Below are 12,633 nucleotides of genomic sequence, written 5' to 3' on the forward strand. Positions count from 1 at the left end.
ATTAAACTTTTGGATGATGATTTTTATCTAGTATCTAGTGAACAAACAGTGCAAGCTACTATTAGTCACGTAAATAATATGTTATTAGATATGTTCAAAGGTGATATTTTGGATCAAGAATTGTTTGACTATCTTCTTGTCAAGAATCCCCTTGTACCGACAATACATGGGTTACCCAAAATTCATAAGAATCCTATTGATCCACCGATGAGACCCATAGTGTCAGGGCAAGGTTGGATCACTGAAAACCTATCTGTTTATGTTGAGAAACATCTACGACCTATACTGAATAAGAATAGAGTTGTACTCAAGGATTCCAAACAGTTTTTAACAGATTTATATGATTGTTTAGGTGGCACTTGTGATCACAATAGCTTGATATTTGTAACGTTTGACATCCAGTCTCTGTTTACAGTATTACCAAACAACATTGGTTTGATTTACATCACTGAGTATCTCCTGTCACATAGTGAATATACATCAGTTAAAGCAGACCTCCTCATACATTTTCTTGAACTTATTTTGAATAATAATTTTTTCACCTATGACAATAAGTTCTACCAACAGCGAGGTGGCGTAGCTATGGGCACACCCTGTGCCAATAGCTACGCTAACATGTTTCTGGCATTTTGGGAAATTGAGAGCCTCTTCAATTTAGAGATGTTTAAACAGCATGTAATCTTTTATAGACGTTTTGTGGATGACGTCTTTGTTTTATGGAGAGGCAATGTTGATGATTTGTTCGTGTTCCATACTGTGTTGAATAACCTCACTGATTACTTAACTTTCAGTATGAATTACTCTAGAGACAAGATAGAATTCCTTGATTTATATGTAGAGAAGTTAGCATGTGGTTTGATCAATACAGGTGTCTACAGGAAACCCTGCTATTTTAATACTCTATTACAGCGTGACAGTATGCACCCACAGCACATTTTTAAAAATATTATTAGAGGCCAGGGGATGAGAACCTCTCGGCTAAATGCCACAGAAGAAGGTTTTTTAACAGAAGTAAGTGACCTTAAAACAAGGTTAGAAGAACGGGGCTATAGCTCACAAGAGATTGAGTCCAACCTTTTGGATGTCAATGAACTTAGATTGAATAGAGCAGCCCCTTATTTTGGACCAGTCATCAATGATGGGTGTACCACAGTAGATAATGGTAGAGAGGGTAGATCAGCTCACGTAAGGATTTCTTTACCATACAGCACTGATTGTCCAGCGATTAAGAACATTATTATGAGACATTGGCTCATCCTTTGTACTGATGACATCATTGGCAAACTTGTGGGGAATAAACCCTCTTTTTTATATAGGAACAAGCTGAATTTGAGGAGAATGTTATGCTATTCAAAAAGGGATGAACGGTCAATGCCTCTTGAATATACCAAACCATGCGGACGCTGTAACTATTGTAACTCTCTTGACCCCAATCCGTTTTTTGAACATCCTGATATGCATACTAGCTTCAGCATGCATGCTGAAGCTACTTGTGACACCATCCACATAGTTTATTTGGCAGTGTGTCAAATATGTGACGCATTCTATGTTGGTAAAACCAACCGTCGTTTTAGAGATAGGATACGAGAACATCTTTACCATATTAGGAAGGCTTCACCTCATAATGCCTTAGCTAAGCACGTAGCTCAAACAGGTCCTGAACATTACTTTTTGTTTAGAGCTCTTGAGAACATCAAACCCAATATACGAGGGGGTGACATCAGGAACCATACTGAGAGCAGGGAGAGTATGTGGATAGTCAGATTGAGAGCAGACAGGGGTTTAGGTCTTAATGAGAGAGCTTCCATTAAACCTATGTTAAACAAACGGAGGAATGTTCGTAGATTTTAGAAAACATATATATATTATTTTTAAAAATATATATATCTTCTGATTTTATATATATATATATATATATATATATATATATATATATATATATATATATATATATTTTAGACCATTATTGAGTGTCCATGTATATGTGTTAACACTATGCCAAGTTTTTTATATACATTTTACCTTTTTATATATATATTCTACTATTTTGATTACATTTTTACATTTCATAAACTTTTTATGTTTAGATTTTCTCATGAATATATGAATAAGCAGCAGCTTTTGATAGGCTATCAGGAGATGTAATGCTTGTATAAATACAGCCTATACGTTTGGAGGTCTTTGTTACATGATCTGATGAAGCTCAATTGAATGAGTGAAAGCGCTTATCTGACCTGCAGTGGAATTAAAGTTTGGATTTTAACCTGAGGAGTTTGTCTTTCCATTCATTTGTGACTCTGTATCACCCAAGTTGCTCCCTTTGGTTTTACATTTTTTATATATGACAGAAAGTGTAATGTGGTAGTAAATCGTATTCTGGCATCCATGCTCCTTACAATAAACCCCATGCCTACCCCCCTGTCTCCCTGAGTCATTTTTGAAAAAGTTTTAGATAGATACAAGTGGTCTGTTTTTAAATATTTTCCCTTATAAAGAATAATACAAGAACAGAGCAGGGAGACATATAAACTAACATCAATAGTCCAAGCGCCAACAAACATTGGACAACTACACCATCATGCCACTCCCAAAAATGTTAAGGAATATTGAAAAACATATGTACATAGAATGGACAGTTAAAGGCAAAGTGACGTTCGACTTAGGAGTTAAAGGAGATAAAACAATACCACCATAAGAGCATAATACATACAGCATTTTTTTTTTAGATTATTGACCTCGAAAATTTTCATGCAAATAGGCAAGTGAGGTTGGAGTAATATAGACAATAAAAGTTACTAAGCAATTGAAAACAACACAATTTATAACCAGAGCTATTAATAACCATTACAGCAGATAGTAACGCAGGTTCTATTTATAACTGGCATAGCAGTAAGTACCATCATAACCTAATACTATGTTTTGGTCTCCTGTCTGGAGAAGGGACAGTCAACTTAGATAAGCTCTAACTGAGCATACTGCTCTAAAGGGAGGTTAATGAAGGGGGTAATTATAACAAGAAAAAATTACAGGTTAAATATATACGTCAACAAACAGAATAGCTCTGAGTAATGTAAATACATTTTTTACCTATCTAGATGGGTTTATTAAATATGCATTACACACACAATTATATAACAATAGGATTAAAGAAGGAAAGACAGAAACAAGAGCATTAATTGACAACCTAAGCAGATGATTGGATTTTCACTAAATGCAGTTCACAATAAACTACATAACTCACATGTCATCACTAACCAATAAAAAACGCAGTTTAGCCAGCCTTTTTAGCAAGACAGCAAGTTTTAGCAAGCCGGCTAATTAAACCAAGCACAAGCATACAGCATATCAAGCTCACTAGCTGTGTAGATCCACCTTTACTGAGAGAAAGAACAAGCCATCCATATCCTGCACTTTCAGTATAGAATTAAAACATCATGATTCATGAATTGTGATTGAATCATGGTGAAAGTAGTCACAATGCTAATTTATGTTACCATGCAACAACAGATAAATTTCAAACTTGAAGACATATTTTCAGTAAAGGTTGCACAGCTGTGAAGCAGACTAATGGATTACTAGACAGGCAATTGTCTTTAGCTGTCTTTAAATAACTTTTGACAATTGCGTAGACTTTTTAGTTTACTCACAGAGTCTGAGTTTGTATCACAAACACTTTCACAATGAGCACTTAAACACACACCTAAATACTAAACAGAAAACTAAATGTGAACACATAAAATATTGTTTTTGAAAAACTGAAAGGCACAGTAAAGCATGTCTGGAGTATGGCATTGTAGTTTTGCAACATGACCAGCAGATGGCAGCTACTATACAGTTTGATATGAAAGATTTCTGACAAAGTGATGTATTTGTATTGCTAGAAAAAAACTATATTATAATAAATTCATTATTTAAACATAAAATTAGGCTGCGGAATTACCCTGACCAGAATCCTTTATAGTCCATTTAAATTACCCCATCCTGAAGTGTCCAGAAAGTGTTGTTTGAGATCCAGTTCTTCTTCCCTAAGCTCTAATTCATGATATTAGCATTCCCAGAAATGCACTGCTTCTTCTTCTTCTGTTGCGACCTCCGACCTCGTGATGTAATCGGCTGATGTTCCTGTTGCATTCTGGGTAATGGGATGTTGAAACGGCCCTGGGAGCTTAGGGAACCCTTGTGGAGCTCTAAATAAGGCCTCAACAGGTCACAGGGAGCCTCGTGCACTGATACAAACGGGCCAACATATTGCTGAAGAGCTAGAAAGGAAAATAAAAAACAAAAAAAAGCCAGGACATCCAGATGATGGTAAAAATAAGCTGGGAAGATGACAGGGTAAGTTACAATCATTTAGCAGTGTTATAAAGCCAGCAGAGGTAGGTTTTTGTAGGTGTAATCATCTTGGTTATACTATTTGTTAGTCTTAACAGTAATTCATAGCTTTTAAGCGGTTTACTATCACAATTTTGCCATGCAATTGCATGGCTATGAAGTATTCGAACAACATATGTTCGAATACTTCATAGTTCGGCAGGTTATGTGAGCGAACGTTATTATTGCGAATGGACTGTGCATTCGCAATTATAACATTCGCTCATGTAAGGGGATCACGGTACAGTGCGGTTAGGGAAATACATCCCTTTCCTCACTGTAGTGCGATCTCAGAGTTGGAATATTAAGTTAGGGGGGTGTGTCCCCCTACATAAATGTGAGTTTAGGCTAGTTAGGTAGGGAGTTAAGGGAAGGGTGGGAGTGCTGTGAATTGTCGAAAATGTCGCTCACGACATTTTCGACAATTCACAGCTGTTTTCGACATTAGGTACATACGGAAATGTGTACTTTCAGCGAAACACTTCGCTAATACGTACACATTTTATTTTAACTTTTGACATTTTGATAGTAAACCTTTTAAGCATATACTGTATTATCTTGATTATATTATTTTACTAGCTTTAACAGTATAGCTAGTTAAGCAGGTAGTTCCTTGAAAGCTTGCATAAAAACTTTTTTTGCTTCATCTGCAGAGTGTATTAGGTACTTCTGATCCCCATAGCTGAAGGAGAGGATGGCTGGGTATTTCATCTGGAAGCGTAATTTTTTATTTGATTAACAAAGCACAAAAAGGAGCTAGAGCTTGTCTTTGAGCCTTAATGGGCTGGGGTAATCCTGTGCTATTGTAATCCTGTGACCTCTCCATGAAATGTTACTTTTCTTTTTTGCAGCCATGAGGAGTGTGATAACATGTGCAGCATTTAGTAGCCTTGCATAAATCTGCCTAGGAACACCCTCATCTTGTGATCTTCGTAATGCTCTTATGAGCTCTTTCAATAATGATTTCTTTAGCTAAGATTTTATTTTCAGTAATGTGTTCAAAAATCTCAGTTAGTATGACTGGTAGTTGTACTTGGTCAAATTTTTCTGGAATGCCACGTATTAGAATGTTGTTTCTCCTACTGCATGCTTCTAAGTCTATTATTTTTTGCTGTAAGTCACTAATAATTTTGTCATTTGTATTTACCTTGGTTTGTAAATCTTGTATTTGCTTTGAATTCTCCTCAGTTTTCTTGTCAATAAGATTAATTCTGGATGTAATTTGGTCTAGATTAGAACCAAATGAATTTAATTTGTCTGAGAATAATTTGAAATCTTCAATGCAAGGGCTGTAATGCTGTTTTAAGGTCATCTAGTGAGAGAACAGACTCACCTTTAGATTTAGCAGCTCCTTTATTTGAATCCTGTGTTGATTTATTTATTCTCTGCCTCTTAGCTGTTACATCCTTTTCAGATGACATTAGAGAAGATAGTTTGGTTTTAGAAGTTATAGCATCCATGGATTCTTGTTGGTTAGCCATCACTGGGTGAATTAAAGTGTAGGTTTAGGCCACAAGGGAGTGACTTAAAGAATTCTCCTTTAACTTTTCTTGTTTAGAACTCAGAACTCAGTCCTTCAGAGAAAATGATGCCACCATGCAGTTGCAGCCTTCAGCCAGTCACTAGAGGTAAGCCCTTGCAGAAAAATGACAAAATTTTACTTTTTAGACCAAAATGTTTCTATAGGTCTTTTCCATGAAGTGTAGTTTAGAAGAAATACTCCTGTCCTGTTCAATTCGGTGCCAGATGCAGTTTTTTTTGAGTGGATAGATTTGGTTGATACAGGAGCAGCAGAAAGTGTGTGTTCAGTGCTCGGCGACCATCTTGAACTCTCCCGGGAGTAGCCATGTTTTATAAATCAGAACTCCAAGTATCGCCCTTTAATGTGCCACTTCCCACAAACTCCATTGCAGAAACCCTTTTAGCCAAACTTCAAATCAATAACTATAAATCCATCTATATAATCTGTTCCTATCTTCCCCCCGGTAACAATATCAGTACTCTAGAAAATATACTTAGTGGCCTATCTACCCACCTACCCTAGGAAACCATTGTGTTAGATGACTTTAATATAGACTGGGCTACCTGTAGGTCCCCCAATCACATTAACCATATAAATCGTTATGGTTTCTCACAAATGATAACCATCCCTACTAGAACCCACAAACAAAGTGGTAAGGAAACCACACTAGACTGGATTCTCATAAACAGTCTCCCTACTACTTATAAACCAGGAACCCTTCCAGATGACATCAGTGACCAAATTAAACAAAAACGTCATAGCCCAATGCTACTATTTTCAAAACCTCCCGTTCTAAAAAAAACTTTCGCGCTGAGAACTTCCAAACAGAACTGAAAGCATGCGACTGGTCACCACTGCTCCATCTTCAACTTGATGAAGTAGTCACCTACTTTAATACTAGATTCCTTCAAATCCTAGATTCCCATGCCCCCTATCACTCCTCCCGAATAAAGACCAAAACTGCCCCATGGCTTACAAAACAAACTAGGCAAAAAATCCTCCTAAGAAATAAAATCTGGGCCAAGTGGAGAGTCTATAAAAGCCCTACTGAACACCTTTACTTTAAACAATTAAGAAATGCCACCAAAAAAGAAATTCTGCAAGACAAAAAAAACCTTTTACCTCCACCTCCAACAAACCCACAAACAAAAACCACAACATTTCTGGTCAGCTATGAACAAACTACTTCACCCAGGGCACTCCAAGTCTCCTACCCCATCAGGAATCACTCACAATAACCCTAAACTAATAGCAGATTCCTTTAACAACTACTTTATAAAAGCCATACAAACTCTAGTAATACTCTACCATCCACTAGCTCCCTCTCACCTAATACCACAACAAATTCAGTTCCTTCTTTTCACATACAACCAGTACTTACATCCCTCATTTTTATCCTCCTTCAAAAACTCAAGCCATGCACCCCTTCTGCTGACTGTCTACCAGCAGAATACCTGTAAACTGCAGCTAAAGCCATTGCCTATCCTATTTCTGTCCTTATTAATAGAACTATTTCAGAAAATAAAATCCCTTTTATATGGAAGGTCTCTCACATCATTCCTTTACATAAAGGTGGGACATCAACTGATATTTCCAACTTTAGACCAATCGCCCTACTCTCTCTCCTATAGCTAAAATAATGGAAAAATGCATCCACCAAAAAACTACTTGACCATCTCCTCCACAACTTGCCAACTGCCAACATGGTTTCAGACCATTCCATAGTATTTCAACTGCCCTGCTATCCTTTTCTGACTGTATAAACAAAAATCGTAACAATAACTCTCTTTCCTCCACATTGTTTATCGACCTTTCAAAAGCCTTCGATATGGTCAACCATAATCTGCTTATTGAGGTATTAAAAGCCCATTCATTGGAGGCACAGGCATTACTCTGGTTTGAATCCTATTTAGACAAGCGACAACAAGCAGTCCTTTGGGACAATAAGCTTTAAACTCCCCTCCCCGTAAACATTGGAGTACCTCAAGGCTCTATCCTAGGCCCTCTTCTCTTTTCAATGTTTATTAATGAACTAAATACTAAAATTCCTCAAGCCACCTGCATACAATATGCTGATGATTCTACTTTAATCTGCTCAGCTAGGTCTCCAACCTCACTCCAGACCCTCACACAATCTGTATTTCATGCTGTTGAAAATTGGTTCATGCAACACTGCCTCCTCCTGAACCCCAAAGAAACAAAATTATTACTCTTTACTCCTACTGAAAAGTCACCACAAATTCACTTCACAATAACCTCTAACAATGGAACCACCATATTCCCTGATACTACAACCTGTCTCCTGGGCATAACCATAGACAACAACCTTAGCTATGATGATCACATCAACACTACCATAAAACCTGTCAACAAAAAACTAGGTTCCCTGTATAGAATCAAACCCTTCCTTACACCAACAGCCAGAACCACTATAGCCCAGACTCACCTGATCTCTACCCTGTTCTATGCTGCTGCCATTTATATCCTTTCTAAAAACAACCTTAACAAACTTGTCACTAGCTATAATAACATAGCCAGATTTGCCACTGGCAACCCTTTTAGAACCCTCCATTGTCTCAACCTCAAACAATTGGGATGGTTAGAACTGCAGCACCAACTACTCTGTCATCAACTTACTATAACCCAAAAGATACTTTACCACCCCAATAATACCCCAATCCTCTCTAATCTGACTACCCCTTACAAAAACCTTTCAACTCTTCGATCAGCTAATAAGTTTCTAGTTTCCACTATTAAATCTAACAACAAAGCTGGGGACTCTCTATTCACTAACACTGTGGGAAAAACCTGGAACCAGCTTCCAAGTGAACTTTCTACTCTCACTTCCACACATCTTTTTAAAAAACATCTCAAAGAACATCTTAAAACTCATTGGCTTTGTCCCTGCACAAACCCTAACTGATTTTTTACTTTACCCATTCCTGCTCTTCCTTTTACTTCACTTCTCCAGTGTACTATATTCAATGTCCATTTTACTGCACTATGTTTTCCTACTTGTACTAACAACTAAATTAACCTGAAACCATCCTCTTTCCAAAAAAAAAAAATGTTTATAACTTTTTTAAAATGTATTACTCCCTGTTTTTTTTCCCTGTCAAATTTTGTTTATTTTTCTGTATTTGATCTTAGTTCATTCCCCTCTAAATGTTATTATCTGTACTTGATTATAGCTTATTTTTTTTATTAATATTGTATAATAAGTTTTCTGTCTATGCTTGGAGCTTTTCTCCCTGAGCCTCTACTGAAAATGGTCATGTATCCAGTTAGACTAGCCTGGTCAACAAATGTAAATAAAATAAAAATAATAAATAAACTGAAATAAATCCATCAAAAACTGTTTGGAGTCCCTAAGAATATAAATGTTCTTATCAATGACTGGTCGAAGGTGTTTCTCAACATAAACTGAAAAAGTTTCAGTCGACCAATTATAATCTGAAACTATTGGTCTAAATGGGGGATTAGCAGGATTTTTATGTATCTTCGGAAGACACTGTATCACTGGAATAAGTGGATCACTAACATGTAAAAACTTATACAATTCCAATGTGATCAATCTACTCATAAGACATTATTCTAGTATCATCAGAATCCTATTCTGAATTCTGACAATGATGCTATAATCAATAACAGTGTAAACTGAAGGATCACTCAACATTGATTTCATAGATTCAAAGTAAAAGTTCAAAGTCATGACTACAATCAAGCCCCCTTTGTCAGCCAGCTGTATAACAATTGTACTATCTATGGCTAAATTATCTAAAGCTTTAAATTCACAAGGTGTTAAATTCTTAGGCCCTTTTGTTCTAATATTATTTGTAAAAAGAGCATGAATGTCCTCCTCGTACAAACGTCCAAAAGCCTCTATCATGGGATGAAAAACTAGGTCATTTAAAACAAGGATTACTTTGATCAGCATTACCAAACATCATTTTCAAAGCAATATTCCTAGTAAAAAGTTTAAAGTCCACTATAGTGTCACTCAGAGCAGCCTTTTGTAAGGGTATAACATTTAAACCTTTGTTAAGTACTGTTTTCTCTACATTAGTCAATACCTTAGAAGAAATATTCCATACTAAGGACTGTTCGTTCATCACCACATCTTTCAAAGAGTAATTCCCTCCCATCTCAGGCTTTGGCTTCCTTTTCACTTGACCACTGCTTTGCAACCTGTTTGAAGCTCCTATTCCACTCTGTTTGATGGATAATGGCAGCCCCGGAAAAAACGAAGCATTTATATTGGAGGAATTAAGTGTCTTCAATGCTTGGTGTGATGACTTCCTCCTGATGTCACTACCAAATGAGGGAAGATCCATGTCTGTAATATGCTCCACAATTGGTTGTACATTAACGGAGTCATCAGGCTGAGTCACTGTTGGTCGGAACATCTTTCACCGCATTCTGTTGAACCACCATGGAAATAACTGCTTGTTCCTTGCTACTAGATGGCTCACTTTCAGTTACATTAGACCCTTGTTTCGGCCAAGTAAAAACATGGCCATTTTTAAAATCATTAAGGTCCCCTCTCAGCTTTTTCCTTTTAATATATAGAAGTCTCCCCTCATAAGCCATAACAGAATCAGACAGTTTAGGCAATTTCTGGTCTACCAGTTGTGACAGAAAAGACTGGTAGAAATTATCTACTTGCTTGGCAATTGTATCAACTAGAGCTATTTCCTCAAAGAAATCTATTAAGAGCTTAAGATACCCATTTAGATAGCAAAGAAGGGAAATGGTCAGCATACGTAGGCTTTCTTAATATTCTTAGTCCTTGAGGAACCACCTTCAAAGCAAGACATGCTTTGAAGTGTTGTCTCTGGGTCTGCAGTCTTTTTAGTCTGAACAGATCTTCCTCAAGATTATTGACACAGTTATAAAATCTTGGTAGGTCCAAACCATGTTCAGACGTAGTAGAATCTTCAGTCATGTAGTTCTCATCTAGCAAGGAATTACTATTAATAACAAGACATTTCCTAAGATGTTCATTCATTGTTCCAAAATGTATAGAACTATTACTTAACTTTGAACTTCCTTCAACAGAATTATATGGCAGCTTCAGTCCATACGCTAAGCCTTCCGCTATTCTTCCCAGCAATACAAATCCAATGATAAACAATAAATAACAACAAAGAATCGCTGGGATGAATGCTCTGCCCAAAAAAGCATAAATGATAAGACACAGTCCAAAAAAGGGCAAGACCAACATACGGTCCAGGCTGATTTAATAAAGACTGAAAAAATACACATATCATTATAAAATGTAAAAACTTTAATACCAAGGTTAGTGCTTTCCCAAAAATACTTCTTCAGACCAATACAACCATTGACAGTTAATCCATTTAAGTAGAACAACCTGTCCAATCACAATCAAGCATACAATTTAAAAATTAAAAACACCTAATACATAAAAAGCTATAGTGCTATACAATTTAAATCTATTAAAAATTCACTTCTATTGAACAGTATACATATGCATAAATAATTATTTAACATATTCCTTTCAACTTCTTAAAGGGATATAAGGATAATCGGTCATTCAGACCTTTACCTCGGTCAGATCTCATTCTTATAGTCCACTTAGCTTCTACTGACTCAGTATAAGTTCTAACATCTCCTTTTCTTTCAGTGGGTCTAAAGTTTTTATGTTTTATAACAATACATCTATTTTTTCAGTCTTTATTAAGTCAGCCTGGACTGTGTGTTGGTCTTGCCCTTTTTTGGACTGTGTCTTAACAACTGAATATACATCATTATAGAGTACCTATAGCTGAATGTGTGCTAATATAGTAGTAATTAATTCACCAGTTACATATAACAAAATGTGTGCCTTTATAGTGGTAATTAATTTACTATGAACAGACAACTAAATGTGCCCCATTATACTAGTAATTAAATTACTGTATACATACAGTTGGAATATGCCTTGTATAGTTGTAATTAATTTGCCTGTATACACAGCTAAAAATGCACCCTTATAATGGTAATTAATTGATCAGGTATATACACCTGTATGTGTGCCATTATAACAGTACTGAATTTACCAGGTATAAATAGCTGAATGTACACCAATATAGCAATAATTAATTTACCAGGTACATACAGCTGAATGTGCACCATTATAGTGTTAATGGATTTTGCCAGGAGCACACAGTTGAATGTTCACCATTACAGTGGTAATGAATGTGCCAGGAACATGTAGCTTAAGATACACCATTATAGCACTACTCAGTTTACCAGGTACACACAACAGAATGTGCACCATTGTAGTGATAATGAATTTGCCAGTGCATTATAACATTAACTGATTTATCAAATGCACACAGTGAAATGTGCAATATTATAGCAGTAATCAATTTTTCAGATATACACAAATGAATATGTACAGTTATTAGTAGTAATCAATTTGTCAGGTACATACTGCTGAATGTGCACCATTACATAATATGTATGCACTGCTGAATGTACACCATTATAGTGGTAATGAATTTGCCAAATACACACAGATGAATGTGTGATGTTATAGTGGTAATCAATTTACCAGGTACACAGAGCTAAATGTGTGCCATTATAGAGCTAATCAAATTGCCAGGTGCACTCTGGTGAATGTGCAACAGACAATATAGAGATAAGTGAATTGCAAGGTGCATGCTACTGAATGTGCAACATTACAGAGGCAATCAATTTGCCACATACACAATGCTGTATGTATGCCATTGCAAGTG

At 36.3% G+C, this 12,633-nt stretch overlaps 1 protein-coding gene across 1 annotated transcript in view; it reads right to left on the minus strand.

Annotated features, from left to right (window-relative positions):
• The window catches only part of LOC122811676 (lens fiber major intrinsic protein-like), a 107,942-nt gene that overhangs the window by 53,152 nt on the left and 42,157 nt on the right, over positions 1-12,633 (minus strand). The gene's annotated exons all lie outside the window — the stretch shown is intronic.

This window comes from Protopterus annectens, chromosome 9.part0 (assembly GCF_019279795.1).
Source record: "Protopterus annectens isolate FY-2018-M chromosome 9.part0, PAN1.0, whole genome shotgun sequence".
Taxonomy (NCBI): domain Eukaryota; kingdom Metazoa; phylum Chordata; order Ceratodontiformes; family Protopteridae; genus Protopterus; species Protopterus annectens.